Source organism: Terrapene carolina, unplaced genomic scaffold, assembly GCF_002925995.2.
Source record: "Terrapene carolina triunguis isolate 2854851 unplaced genomic scaffold, T_m_triunguis-2.0 Scaffold210, whole genome shotgun sequence".
NCBI classification, from domain to species: domain Eukaryota; kingdom Metazoa; phylum Chordata; order Testudines; family Emydidae; genus Terrapene; species Terrapene triunguis.
Genome location: NW_020664561.1, coordinates 11868582 through 11884536, shown reverse-complemented (window position 1 = coordinate 11884536; position 15955 = coordinate 11868582). Strand labels below are relative to the sequence as shown.

At 45.6% G+C, this 15955-nt stretch overlaps 1 protein-coding gene across 4 annotated transcripts in view; it reads right to left on the bottom strand.

Moving 5' to 3' along the window:
- The window catches only part of LOC112105862 (sterol O-acyltransferase 1), a 56605-nt gene that overhangs the window by 35401 nt on the left and 5249 nt on the right, over positions 1 to 15955 (bottom strand). The gene's annotated exons all lie outside the window — the stretch shown is intronic.

The window sequence follows — 15955 nt, the reverse complement described above, 5'->3', positions numbered from 1 at the left end:
GATTATTGTAATAAGCCATAAATCCAGCATATTTAGTAAAACCATCATTTTCAATGTCTAGCTAAGTTATGAATTTAAGCTCCCAACTCATCTTTTGAAAGTGTTGTGCAGGTTTCCTTTGAGGACGAGGACAGAGGTAAGATTGTTTTGTGAAAAATGTTTGTCCACGGGTGATTAAAAAAAACAAAAAACACCATATCATTTTTCCCTGGGAGTTCTTTCAAGAGTGTAGGGACTGTCTGATTTCCACCCACATAGTGTTACTAGGGTATTTAGTGCTCTGGATGAGGTATACCACACTTTGTGATGGATATGTGTAGGACCGGTAGATCTTGGAAGCTGTGTTGTGGGGGGTATTGATCATCGTAGCAGTGGAGATATGTCTGCAGGTTTTGCATCTGTTGTTATGGCAGAGTCTTTTTCCATTTACAATTGTTTATAAGACATGACAGTACCCTTTGACTAAAAGGGGTTTTAGTTTCAAACAGATGTACATAATAGCATTGCAGTAAAGCATAACTTATTACCAGATTCACAGAATAAAAATTTCTCTGTTGTATGGTCAAAAGAAAGTTTATCTTTTTATGATCTTTACAAAAATGGGAAACTGCTAGAACACCTAACCAAGTCCACACCCTATCAATCTACACTATTCCATTCAAATTATTTGAATACATAACCCTATGTAGAACACTGTATTTTTTCAACTTATTAAAAAAGCAAATGCTTTAATGATGGGTAGTAGTTTTGACATTCATATTAAATAAGAGGCGGTTAAGAAAAATTAATCTAGAACAAGTTCCTCATTTGAGGGGACTGCAACTCTAGCACTATAATAAAGTTAAAGAAAGGTTTTTAGTTCTTCATTTTGAATTTTAAGTGAAGTGAATTTGGTTATCTTGAAAATGAGAGTTGATAGTACTGGCTAGAGCCTCATATCAAGAGCAGTCACCATGCAAACTCTCACAACAAATCTGTTTATAACATGGCTGATATCTGAATCCTTAGCCTAGTGAACAATCAACAGATGGCACCTGTTTATTTGGTGGCCTTGTGATGTGAACCAGGACATCCAGTAGGGATGACTAACACCACAGAATGCATTTGCACCACTGTCAAGCTCACGAACGTGGGTGCCAACCTCAGAACAGACTATTACAAACCAGGGCACAAACCCCCAATTGGTTGTGTGTTCTATGATTAGATTTCACCAACAAAGTAGCAAGTGTGAACTCCTCAAGCACTATAACAGCCTTGAGATGGAGTCACAGACAGTCTCCTTAGGCACTCCAGTCTATCTTGCCACACAGGCATGCCTGCCTTTCTGGTAGATGGTCCCTTACACCAAAAATTGCAACAATATTCAGGTTACTCCCAGTCCCAAAGGACCAGTTACTTACCCCAGGTCAAATGTACCTTAGATCTCTCACTAAAGACAACACTTGTAGCCAATCCTATATTAAACTAAAAGTTTATTAACTAGGAAAAATAAAAGTTATTTACAAGGTTAAAGCAAGTAAACACACAAATGAGTTACAGTCTTCGGCTTCAAAAAATAACAAGCTGCTGTAATGTACAACCTCCATAGGTCCTTTAGGGCTAAGCTAAGCTAAGCAGCTTGGGGATCCCTTGCTTATTTTTAGAAATATTGCCCTCTCCAAATTCAAAGCACCATAATGATACAGAACCTCCGGCTCTGAGATTTTATTCCCTTCCCCTGGAGTTCAAACTGTGATGGGACGAGGGTTTGTGCACATCCTCTCTTCATTTGTGTGATGGGGAGCAAAGTCCCCTATCCACTGATGTTCCACAATGGTTTGTCTGGTGTCTATAGGCCTTCCTTTGCTGGGCAGAATACATCTCTTGTGGTCAGGGCCGGCTCCAGCTTTTTTGCCGCCCCAAGCGGCGAAGCAATAAATAAATAAATAAAATAAAGCCGCGATCGGCGGCACTTCGGCAGCAGCTCTACTGTGCCGCTTCATTCTTCGGTGGCAATTCGGCGGCCGGTCCTTCCCTCCGAGAGGGAGTGAGGGACCCACCACCGAATTGCCGCCGAAGACCCGAACGTGCCACTCCTTTCCACTGGCCGCCCCAAGCAACAGCTTCCCTTGCTGGTGCCTGGAGCCGGCCCTGCTTGTGGTGAACTAGTATTTCACACTCAATAATGCTTGTCTCCTGACTCTGAGGGTTTCCAGTTTCATAGCAAACACTTAAATATTACCTTATAACATGATTTAGACATTATAAGTGAGATTAATGGATGCAGCAACTCACAAGCATTTCATAACGTCCAAACACTAAACCCATCTCTATAAATCTAATATCAATACTAACATGCAGGTGAGACAGACAGGTGTCCAACTATGCATTTGTCAGTGTTCAGTGAGGTTTAGGGGCCTTGGCATGAGCTGGCACCTGGTCGGCCAGTGCCACAACCACTACTTGCTTTTACTGAAAATATGTCAAGATCAACTTGCTCAAAGTTACCAAAAATAGAGATTTTCTGATTGCTAGGCAACTTCCCCACTTCTACAACATAAGACTTAGCCCAGCATTTAAGATTATTGCATTATTAAATGTAGGCAATTCTGATTTCAGAGATAATTTGACTAAGATTCAGAGGAGAGAAGAGTAAATAGATGTTTGTAGCCAAAAAGCCCATTCTCTCCCTTATCTCTCGCAACCTATTATACATTAGTCTGAAATTGACCAAGAGCACACAAGGAAAAAAATTGAGACGTTTACTATTAAATCACAGCTTTGAATTTAGCATACATTTTACTGTTCGATCATTTAATTAGAAACTTCAAATATTACAACTAGTCAAAAAAAGATTTTTTTTCTGTGAAAAGTTTATCCTTTTTGGTGAATGATTTTGAAAGTTGTTCAACCAGCTCTATTAACCAAGGGGGAATTATACTAAACTAACACCAAAGGAGAACTGTTAAGAATAATGAGTGGGAGGGAAAGGAGGGGAAGTGAGTTTGATATAATGGTGGTTAACAACGTGACCATCAGCATACAAAATGTGGATTACAACAGGAGAGATCAGCAAACCCAAGACTCATCAAGAAAGAGGGACCCACAGACTCTGGGCCGGAAACAGAGAAACCCAGAAACCGTCTTAACAGAATCTAAATATCCAAAACAGTCATTTTCACTGTTATCTCATGTTAGAGTATGTACATTGACTACAAAAACGTGAATGTACTAAAAAGTTAAAACAAAAAAGTAGAATAGCTAAATTGTGATTTGCCCTGGAAATCCAATCTCTTAAAACAAAAACAAACAAAACTACACAAAGAACTCAGTCCCCTGATTAACACTGCTCAAAAAACTTATAAAAGTGAGTCAACGTACAAATACATGTGTGTACAGAAAAAGGGGACAATTCATTTATTTTCTGTTACATAAATTGTTGCTTACTCACAAGGAACATTTGACTGGAGGAGGAACCCTCACATGATGATCAGTCTGAAGTGAGGAAAGGATGTCTGAGTAGGGGTCATAAAATTGATTTAACATGGGCCTCTCTTTGGAACTGAAATTTAAGATCTACACACAAGGGAAGTCATACTTAAATGACTTACAGGTTGCAACATCTTCTCATTGCAAAACTGTAAACTATGTTAGCATAGCAGAAATTAAGAACGCCTAGATACTGACTTTTAAAATAGGGTAGGGTGCTAATTAAAGGGGAAACAACCTAATTAATGAGACTAGCAAACAAACTTGCAGGATCTTCTTTGAGAGACAAAATAAATATGATAGTTCCATTAAAAGGTTTAAAGTGGGGTTATATTTTGTAAAGCACCTTTAAAGATGGTATTTAAGAGTGCCATCTCTGTGTAAACAACTCTCCATCTGAAAATTAAACTTGGCTCTTTTCTTCTTGTTCAACACCTGAGCTGGTGAAAAAAAATTGGATTTCACAAAAATAGGAAAGTTTTTTAAAAAATTGTGTAACCTGTTTCTGTAATGGGAATCTACCAAAAGTGTTCATAATATGCAAGACTCTTCTAGTTCAGAAGCTCTCAACCGTTCCAGACTCCTGAAAGGGGTATAATAGTCTGATTTGTCTTGCGTACCCCCAAGTTTCACCTCACTTAAAAACTACTTGCTTACAAAATCAGACATAAAAATACCGAAGTGTCACAGCACACTATTATTGAAAAATTGCTTACTTTCTCATATTTACCATACAATTATAAAATAAATCAACTGGAATATTAACACTGTACTTACATTTCAGCGTATAGTATATAGAGCAGTATAAACAAGTCATTGTCTGTATGAAATTTTAGTTTGTACTGACTTCACTAGTGCTTTTTATGTAGCCTGTTGTAAAACTAGGCAAATATCTAGATGAGTTGATGTACTCCCTAGAAGACCTCTGCATATCCCCAGGGGTACATGTACCCCAGGTTGAGAACCACTGCTCTAGCTAGCCCAAATGTGTTGGCTCTGCAATATTAACAAGGCTTCTCAAAAAGCAGTAAATATTTTTTAACCACTCAAGTCAGTAATTATGAATGAGTCCATAAAAGGAACAGATCAGTTGAGTAAAGAGGTGGCCTTTTTATATAGTTCTATTACAGACTAGAACCACACTAAAATCCACCGGAGTTGCCTGAAGTTACATACTATAAAGTTAAGACTGGCACAAGACTGGAACATTTTTAATCATGATGCAGTGACCAGAAGCCACTGCATGTGGTTGTCATTAAGTAGTAAGAATTCAACAAGATGTTACTGTTGGCCAAATAATTGCTCAAGATATGAATGACGGGACAAGATGCCCCTAACTGCAGAAAAACAGAGAGAAAGAAGCATGTCAAAGACAAACTTCTGAGGGTTTAAATGACCTAATATGGGAGATACCCTCACACTATACAAGGAAATCAAATAAAAGAACCACCCACGGGTAAAATGGATTTCTCCAACAAAGTGTCTGCAGTCAGGTTGCCACTCCTGGAATGCCACTTCTCTGAATAGGGCCTTCCTTTCAGAAGTCATACAATAGACTTACAAAACTTCAGTCTCATGTATTGCAAACCCCCAGGCATATGTCAAACAGCCTCCAACGACTACATAATGTGAAGATGCATAGAACCCATCATTACACACAGAGGACAGTGAGATAGCCATCTAAATGCACAATTCTAGCAGGTGTTTTATAGGTGCATGATGCAACGCACATGGCTAGAAACATTTAGTGCTTTAACTGGAAAAAATAATTCAAGAATAGCCCATGGGCTTTGGCATATACTTTGCACTTGTAAGACACCTTTCAGATCCTGGGTGAAAGCGCTTAACAAAATATTACACCTCACTACTGAGGCAGACAGTATTTTACAAAGGGGGAAGACAGCTAGAGGTTAAATGATTTGTCTAAGGTCACACACCAAGTCAGTAGCAGAAGTCAGATGAGATCTTAGTCCCAATTCTCAGTCCTTTACGCCAACCACTAAATTGTTTACTGAGTTAAGCTAATTTTTACAGCGAGCCAATGCAGGCATGTTATGACTCCACAGTGACTAAATAACTCAGTTGATCTACTTAAAAGTACATGCAGGCCACAGAGGGCATGGTTCATTGAGCTGTTGTCCAAAAAGGAATTAAATTAAAACTTCAGACACTGCAGACAACACTCATGTGATCATTTCACTGGCAAGCTAGAAAGTGCCAGCATTATCTAGATTAAGGAGAAGCTTACCACTGTAGATGTCTTTTTCTGTCTTCCTCCACTAAACATCATTGATTTTGCCATAACAAGAGAAGCAGAGAAGGACAGATCCTAGAATAACTGGTGTTCTTAGGTTGGATCCTACCTGATCCCTGTGAGAAAGAGCAACTCTGCATTTGATTTCCACAGAGAATATAACATTGGTTGATCTTGCTGAAGCAAACTCCCAGAATATGGATCAACAAAAAACAGGATTCTGAGCAGGGTAGATTGATTTAAATTAGATTAATTAGCTAAGTCAGCAAGCCTTATTTAAAATATCAATTGTAATTTTCATTTATAAAGGCACTCATCACAAATGCAGTCTAGCTAGAGCAGAAATAAAGAGATTAGTAAAGCCACCCAAAAGTTAAGAATCAACTCTAGGCCACAGGTCACTTGTAGTTTTCCACTCTTTCTTTCTCCTAGATAATCTGGTGGTTGTTGTTTTTGTTTGTTTGTTTTAAATAAAATTTATAACTTCCTTCTAACTTCACTTTTTGTTCCACCCCTTTTCTGTTAATTTGGGAAAGCGAAACTGAAATATTGCCTATTCTGAAGCCTATAAGATCAATGATTTTCTCTGATAATAAATTCCAAAGTCCCGTCTCCTCTTGCAGAGAAAGCCCAACTCCCACTCAAGGATTTCACCCACAAGGATGATAGCTCCAAAGTGCCTGAGGAACATGTATACTTGCAAGATATAGTTGTCAAGGAAAAAGGCACTCGCTGAGATGCCGACAAACAGCTGCAGAAGGAATTAAAAATGAGAACATTAGCTTTTAACTTAATTTTATAAGAAGCCACAATAATGAGACTAGCAGTACTAGTTCTTGGTGGCCGGTGTTGCCAAAACAAACTGACTACTTCATTCTGGCTAAAATAACACTCATGCCTTGATAAAGCAAGTTGCAGTAATCCAGCCTAGAAGCCATGACAGAGTGGATGACTGTGGCCAAATCATCCAACAGAATGAGACATAGTCCTCTAACTAGACTCTGGTGGAAGGTTGCATCTTTCACAGCAACAGCTATCTGAACACTCCAGCAGCAGCAAGGAGTTGAAGAGGACCTCAAAGCTGCAGACTACTGATGATTATTATCTGAGGACTGATTCCCTCCAACAGCATGAGACAGCCATCCTATTAGTGGTTCCATTGGTGCTTTCATTGTTTGGTCTACAATTTTTGAGAAGTCGTCTGCTTCAGAGATAAAATGTGCTATTTATTATGTATTTTGATGTGCTGAATTCAAATATGACAACTAAAACAACTGATTGGCTACTGTTTCTAAGATATTTAAGTTTTTACATTTTATGTCTATGTATATTGTGTAGATAGAGTTTTAATCATAAATTGTAAACCTAGGTCTTTTCATGTGTTTATGGTTGCTTTACATGATAATATTTCACCTGTCCTGTTTATGTAACACTTTAAAAATCAGCAAAAGGGTTATATAAATAAAATTTATTATGAACCAAAAGGCAAAAAACTATTCTGTACATAGTTTAGTCCTATTCAGTGTCTACTCGGCACTTCTTGGCTTGTCTCTTGTATTCATTCAATGGAGCATCTTTTGTCACTGTCCAGCAATAGTCTGCAAGCATTGATAGGCTCCATTTGCCCTGATAGCGTTTCTCCATTGTTGCAATGTCCTGGTGAAATCGCTCGCCGTGCTCGTCGCTCACTGCTCCGCAGTTCGGTGGAAAAAAATCTAGATGAGAGTGCAAAAAATGTATCTTTAGTGACATGTTGCAACCAAGGCTTTTGTATGCCTTGAGAAGGTTTTCCACCAACAACCTGTAGTTGTCTGCCTTGTTGTTTCCGAGAAAATTTATTGCCACTAACTGGAAGGCTTTCCATGCTGTCTTTTCCTTGCCACGCAGTGCATGGTCAAATGCATCATCTCGAAGAAGTTCACGAATCTGAGGACCAACAAAGACACCTTCCTTTATCTTAGCTTCACTTAACCTTGGAAATTTTCCACGGAGGTACTTGAAAGCTGCTTGTGTTTTGTCAATGGCCTTGACAAAGTTCTTCATCAGACCCAGCTTGATGTGTAAGGGTGGTAACAAAATCTTCCTTGATTCAACACGTGGTGGATGCTAAACACTTTTCCTCCCAGGCTCCAATGACTGTCGGAGTGGCCAATCTTTCTTGATGTAGTGGGAATCTCTTGCACGACTATCCCATTCGCAGAGAAAACAGCAGTACTTTGTGTATCCAGTCTGCAGACCAAGCAAGAGAGCAACAACCTTCAAATCGACACAAAGCTGCCACTGATGTTGGTCATAGTTTATGCACCTCAAAAGTTGTTTCATGTTGTCATAGGTTTCCTTCATATGGACTGCATGACCAACTGGAATTGATGGCAAAACATTGCCATTATGCAGTAAAACAGCTTTAAGACTCGTATTCCATGAATCAATGAACAGTCTCCACTCATCTGGATCATGAACGATGTTGAGGGCTGCCATCACACCATCGATGTTGTTGCAGGCTACAAGATCACCTTCCATGAAGAAGAATGGGACAAGATCCTTTTGACAGTCACGGAACATGGAAACCCTAACATCACCTGCCAGGAGATTCCACTGCTGTAGTCTGGAGCCCAACAGCTCTGCCTTACTCTTGGGTAGTTCCAAATCCCTGACAAGGTCATTCAGTTCACCTTGTGTTATGAGGTGTGGTTCAGAGGAGGAGGATGGGAGAAAATGTGGGTCCTGTGACATTGATGGTTCAGGACCAGAAGTTTCATCTTCTTCCTCGTCTGACTCAAGTGAGAATGATTCTGGTGCATCAGGAACCGGCAGTCCTTCTCCGTGGGGTACTGGGCGTATAGCTGATGGAATGTTTGGATAATGCACAGTCCACTTTTTCTTCTTTGACACACCTTTCCCAACTGGAGGCACCATGCAGAAATAACAATTGCTGGTATGATCTGTTGGCTCTCTCCAAATCATTGGCACTGCAAAAGGCATAGATTTCCTTTTCCTGTTCAACCACTGGCGAAGATTTGTTGCACAAGTCTTGCAGCATACGTGTGGGGCCCACCTCTTGTCCTGATCTCCAATTTTGCAGCCAAAATAAAGGTGATAGGCTTTCTTAACCATAGTGGTTATACTGCGCTTTTGTGATGCAAAAGTCACTTCACCACAAACATAGCAGAAGTTATCTGCACTGTTCACACAAGTACAAGGCATCTCTGATCACTTTGGTTAACAGAAATGTGTCCCTTTGCAAAATCAAACACTGACAAATAAGAGAGCACGACACTGTATGATTTCTAGAGCTGATATAGGGCAATTTGTTCAGCAGAGTGATGTAAGCTTCGTTATGATTGCATCATCCATGACTTCTAGGAATAACATGATGCAATTCATATCATGTATGACGCAATACCAGCTTCAGATTGCATCATTCATTGTTTTGCCTAAAAAGCAAGTACTGTCCAAACCCAGTCATAGATTTATTCATAGATCCAGTCAAAGATGTATTTTAGTCATTTCTGGTTTAAATTGAGATCCCTTCCCTTTATAACTCACTTAGGCCTGGTCTACACTAGGCTTTTATGTCGAATTTAGCGCCGTTATATCGAATTAACCCTGCACCCGTCCACACCACGAAGCCATTTAGTTCGACATAGAGCTCTCTTTAAATCGATTTCTGTAATCCTCCCCAACGAGAGGAGTAGCGCTAAATTCGAAATGGCCATATCGAATTAGGCTAGGTGTGGATGGAAATCGACGCTAATAGCTCCGGGAGCTATCCCACAGTGCACCACTCTGTTGACGCTCTGGACAGCAGTCCGAGCTCGGATGCTCTGACCAGCCACACCCCGGGAAAATTTGAATTCCTTTTCCTGTCTGGGCAGTTTGAAGCGCAGTTTCTGTTTGGACACCGTGGCGAGCTCAGCAGCAGTGGCAGCAGTGGCAACGATGCAGAGCTCTCCAGCAGAGATGGCCGTGCAATCCAATAGAAAGAGGGCCCCAGCATGGACGGATCGGGAAGTCTTGGATCTCATCGCTGTGTGGGGAGATGAGTCAGTGCTTTCCGAGCTGCGCTCCAAAAGACGGAATGCAAAGACCTATGAGAAGATCTCTAAAGCCATGGCAGAGAGAGGCTACAGCCGGGATGCAACGCAGTGCCGCGTGAAAATCAAGGAGCTGAGACAAGGCTACCAGAAGACCAAAGAGGCAAACGGACGCTCCGGATCCCAGCCCCACACATCCCGTTTCTACGAGGCACTGCATTCCATCCTAGGTGCGGCCGCCACCACTACCCCACCCCTGACCGTGGACTCTGAGGATGGGATATTGTCCGCGGCCGGTTCCTCAGCGGACGGGGAAGAGGAGGAAGGAGATGAGGAGGACGAAGCAGTAGACAGCGCTTACAACGCTGATTTGCCCGACAGCCAGGAGCTCTTCATCACCCTGACAGAGATCCCCTGCCAACCCTCCCCAGCCGTTACCCCAGACACAGATTCAGGGGAAGGATCAAGCAGTAAGTGTTTTAAATATCCAAACATTTATTTACAACATAACTGGCATATTTAAAATATTTACATGTTTTAAAGCACTTTAGCTACTGTTAACAGGAAAGTCAAACAAAAGGGGAATCAGTGCAAAGTGTGTCATGATTAGTCTGTCTTTGGGCGCCTCAATATATAGTCCGAACCATTTTCAAAAAATTGCACAATGTCCGCTTCATGATTATAGTGCCCAAAACCCTGCAGTCATTTGTCCCTCCAAGGGCACCTAAGCCAAGAACTGGTCAATGTAACCAGGGATAGAGGCGACATCCTCCGGGGAGAACTCCTCATACACCTCCTGCAGGTGTTTTTCCAGCCTCATCAGCAGGTTCCTGGGCAGGGAGAGCTTATTAGGCCCCCCGTGGTAGGACACGTTTCCCTGCCACAAGGCCAGCAGGTACTCCGGGATCATGGCCTTGCAGAGCAGCGCAGCAAATGGCCCCGGTTTCTGCAAGCTGTCACGAAGCATCCGCTCCTTCTGGCTCGCAGAGACCTTCAGGAGGGTGATGTCTGGCATGACTCCCTGCTGTGAATTAGGTAAGGGAAAGTTAGTATTGGGACTGCTTGCCCGTCCCTTTACAGAACTGCAACCGCCGGTTTACAGCCACGCGGTTTACAGCCGCGAGGGGCTGGGACAGGGGCAGAGTTCATGCTTGCAGGATTGCTGCCAGCAGAGACTCGCATTGCTTTCTATGTGAAAGGAGGCCAGTGCCACTCTTAAAGTTTTAAGCAGCCACAAGTCTACGGCTTACCATGTTTGCCATCTAGACAAAGTCCGGTGTCCTGCCCTGCTCCTCAGCTCGCCACAGCAAGACCGCAGGCACGGTAGGCGAGGGCCGAAAATTCGACCTTGTCCTCAGTGCGCGTGTGATAGGTGCTCTGCATGGTCTTGTTCACAGAGAAAGACTATGTTCTCTGTTCACAGATACATTGCTCTGTCTCAGGAATTCACTCCCTTTTTCCAATTCCCACAGCCACATCTGCCCAGAGGCTAGCGCACATTAGGAGGAGGAAGAAGAGGACACGGGAAGACATGTTTGCTGAACTAATGGCATGCTCCCGAGCACAGGCAGCCCAGCAGACACAGTGGAGGGAGAACTTGTCCCAAATGCACCGGGCAAACATTGAACGGGAGGAGAGGTGGCGACAGGAGGACAGGCAGGCTACTCAAACGCTGCTTGGACTAATGAGGGAGCAAACGGACACGCTCCGCCGCCTTGTGGATGTTCTGCAGGACCGGAGGCAGGAGGAGAGAGCCCCGCTGCAGTCTCTCTGTAACTGCCCTGCCCCGCCACCAAGTCCCATACCCCCCTCACCCAAAGTCCAAACACGGAGGGGTAGAAGGGGCCGTGAAAAATTTCACTCCACCCCTGCGGACTGCTCTACCACTAGAAGGCTCTCATTCCCCAAAATTTGAAAAGTCCTTTCCTACCCGCCTCACACAAGACCCCGTCCAAGTTTCACCCCCCCGTTCCATGTGCGGTTGTTAATAAAGAATACGTTTCTGTTCATTTCTGTTTCCATCCTCTTCTTTTGGAGGGGAGTCTGTCTGAAGGGGGGGAAGGGGCTTGGTCATTGGACAGGACAGTCACCTTTAGCAGGGGGCAGGTGCAGCAGCAGGGCACATATACAGTGCAGTGACTAGTTATCCTGGTCAGTCTGGGAGGTGGTTTTCATGTTCTGTGTGGTGGGGGGGGTGGTGTTGCTCTGTGACTTGGTGGCGTGGGAGGGCAGTTACAGATCTTATGCAGCGGTCCTTACCCTGGATCACAGAGCCGCGCAGCAGGGGATCTGTAACCCTCCTCCCCCTGCAAGACAGTCACATAGCCGACACATACACGCAGTCCCGGCCAGGAGAGCTGGCAGGCTCCGTTGAAACAACCAGTCCACCACCGCGGAGCCTGTCATTCCTGGAGTTTAGAAGCATCATTTGCATCACAACACTAAACCCGCCCCCCGCCACAGTCTGCGTCCCAGGTTTAAAACATTCCAGCGAAAACAGTAATAAAGACAATGGTGTCCATTAACAAAACAGAACAGATTTTATTTTTTGGGAAGGGGGTGAAGGGGGTATGTGATTGCAGAGGATAGTCGACGGCAACTGGGTAAAGAAACGGGGGCAAGTTCTGCTTCTGTGTCCACAAACTTAAAAGTCACTGGGTACCCTGCTCAGCCTTGAAACTGGCTTTCAAAGCCTCCCGGATGCACAGCGCGTCCCGCTGGGCTCTTCTAATCGCCCGGCTGTCTGGCTGGGCGTAATCAGCAGCCAGGCTATTTGCCTCAACCTCCCACCCCGCCATAAAGGTCTCCCCCTTGCTCTCACACAGATTGTGGAGCACACAGCAAGCTGCAATAACGATGGGGATATTGGTTTCGCTGAGATCACAGCGAGTCAGTAAGCTTCTCCATCTCCCTTTGAGACGGCCAAAAGCACACTCCACCACCATTCTGCACTTGCTCAGACGGTAGTTGAACAGTTCTTTTTCTGTGTCCAGGGCGCCAGTATAGGGCTTCATGAGCCAGGGCATTAGCGGGTAGGCTGGGTCCCCGAGGATCACTGTAGGCATCTCCACATCCCCAACAGTTATCTTGTGGTCCGGGAAGTAAATACCTTCCTGCAGCCGTCTAAACAGACCAGAGTTCCTGAACACGCGAGCGTCATGAACCTTGCCCGGCCATCCGACGTAGATGTTTGTAAACCGTCCCCGATGGTCCACCAGTGCTTGCAGCACCATTGAAAAGTAGCCCTTTCGGTTGATGTACTGGCTGGCCTGGTGGCCCGGTCCCAGGATAGGGATGTGAGTCCCATCTATAGCCCCACCGCAGTTTGGGAATCCCATCGCGGCGAAGCCATCTATGATGGCCTGCGCGTTTCCCAGGGTCACTACCTTTGACAGCAGTACCTTGACGATTGCCTTGGCTACTTGCAGGACAACAACCCCCACGGTAGATTTGCCCATGCCAAAGTGGTTCGCGACTGACCGGTAGCTGTCCGGCGTTGCAAGCTTCCAGAGGGCTATGGCCACTCGCTTCTGGACAGTCAGGGCTGCTCGCATGCGGGTGTCCTTGCGCTTCAGGGCAGGGGACAGCAAGTCACAAAGTTCAAGGAAAGTCCCCTTCCGCATGCGAAAGTTTCGCAGCCACTGGGATTCATCCCAGACCTGAAGCACTATGCGGTCCCACCAGTCCGTGCTTGTTTCCCGGGCCCAGAATCGCCGTTCAACAAAATCCACATGCCCCATTGCCACCGTGATGTCCTGGGCGCTGGGGCTCGTGGTTTCTGACAGCTCTGTGCTACTCTCCGACTTCAGGCCCTCACGGCGGTGCCGTAGCCTCCTCGCCTGATTTCTCTGCATCTGCCTCTGGGAAAGGTGTATGATAAGCTGCGAGGCGTTGAGAACGGCCACAACTGCAGCGATGGTCGCAGCGGGATCCATGATCGCAGTGCTGTGGCGTCCGCGCTGTCACTGATCTAAAAGTGCGCGAACTGATTTCCCGCCGGCGCTTTCAGGGAGGGAGGGAGGGCGGTAGTGACTGACGGATGACGACAGTTACCCAAAAGCACCCTCGCCACATTTTTTTACCCAGAAGGCATTGGGGGCTCGACCCAGAATTCCAATGGGCAGCGGGGACTGCGGGAACTGTGGGATAGCTGCCCACAGTGCACTGCTTCCAATGTCGACGCTTTCCCTGGTAGTGTGGACTGACAAAGTCGAATTACTGTCCTTAGTGTGGACACACACGTTCGACTTTCTAATATCGATTGCACATATTCGATTTAACTAAAATCGAACTACTCTCGTAGTGTAGACATACCCTCATCCTCCGCCATTCCCAAGTCAAGGGTCGTATATACTGACCCAATAGCATATCTTGAAAACTAGAGCCAATCAACAATTTTAAGCATCATTTTCGTTCTCAGTGACCCAGAATTAGTAAAGTTTGACTACATTTATTTCAGAAGCATTTTGGCTGTAGAGCAGTGTAATGAATCCTATTCCTTGCTATTTATGCTTCACTTTTCCATTTTGCCCTTTGAAAACTTTTGAATTCCATAGGTTCACTCCAACCCTCAAAACTCAGACAATACACTGCTTTAGCTAACTCAGATATTGGGCTATTCCTACCACCCTGCACAGGTAGAAGAAACCTTCAAACTCCACCATCAACCAGCCTCTCCTAAAGGATGGAATTAGGGGACGGTGACAGGGGAGTTCACACTGACTTCTGGGTAATTAATCTTATTTTGCCAGCCTGTGAATTCTTTTCCCTACTCCCCCACACATCAAGTGAGCTCCAGTGAAGTGCCTCCACTTGCACCAAAAATGAAGTGCAAACTCTGCAGAAGCCCCTTCATCAAGCCAGTGAGAAAGTCTGAAAGGTATGGGAGACGCTCATGATATATTATGAATATATGTCATGTCCAGCTATTTGTTATTGCATCATTTGCTATAGGACTACCAGGATTAATTCCAGCAGGAGTTACTTGACACTGTGTCCACAGGAAAGGTGACTGCAGCACAGCCAGGAGATCCTTAGCAGACACTCAGGACTATTAACTATGATATGCTGCGTCCCCGCCTCTGGTGGGCTGCACAAACCAATTTGACCAGGTTCAATAGATACAGGGAAACAAAGAACATTTAGGACTGATAAAAGGTCTGCCCCCTAAAGATGGTGTGAAAGCAGACTGAATCGCAGTCCCCAAAAGTGCGGGTGTCTGGATAAGCCTCCCTAATCTTTACATAAGACAAAGATGCATGTAGATTGCTTAATAACCCTTTGCTCTTGTTCTGCTTTGTTCCTGCTATGAAATTGAAAAATATGTTGTTTTGAAAGGACTGTTTTGTGTCACCATATCCACACACTGGTCACAGCTACTGAAAGGAAGGCTCCAGCCCACTCAGCCCTGCTGAAGAATCACAGTAAGTACCCCAGGATCTAGTCTGAAAGTGGGAGAATTGTGGGATTCCTCCTTCAAAGAAGTGAAGGTACGAGGCCTGTCATCGAGAGGAGATGTCCCCAGCCAGGCTAGAGTAGGGTGACCAGACGTCCCGATTTTATCGGGACCGTCCCGATATTTCCTTGTTTGTCCCGTGTCCCGACCAATGTGCGGTCGGGACACTGGACAAACAATGAAATGCTCCGGAGCCCAGAAGTGCTCGCCTCCCCCCCCCGCCCCGACTCCGCCCCCTCCTCCCCCCATTGGCTCCCTCCCCGAATCCCCGACTCTTCCCCAGGCTCACCATTCCTCCTCCCTCCACAAGCGCTGGAGGGAGGCCCCGGAGACGCAGGGGGAGCGCGGGGCCGGGGTGAGTGAGAGTCCGGCCTGGCCCCAGTGCAGGCAGGACTCAGTCGGGCGGTAGGGAGAGTAGGGGGGCGGCCCGCGGGGCCAGGCAGCGGCTGTTCTCCCCCCCCGGGCAGCGGGACTCGGGAGCAGCCGCTGCTGCAGCTCCCACTGCCGCGGGGGGAGGTAGCGGCCGATGGCCAAGCTCGGCGGCTGCGGCTCTGGTGCCCGGGCCTGAACCCCCCGAGCCTGGGCCTGCTGCGGGGACCCAGCAGCGCGCACGCTGCGCCCAGCCCCTGGCCAGTCGCGTCTGGGCTGCTGCCCAGCTGGTGCAATCCCGCGGCGGCCCCGGAGTGGGGGCAGCAGGCCCCAGCCCCCCATCCCGCTCGGGTCCCGCAGGGGAATGAACGGGCC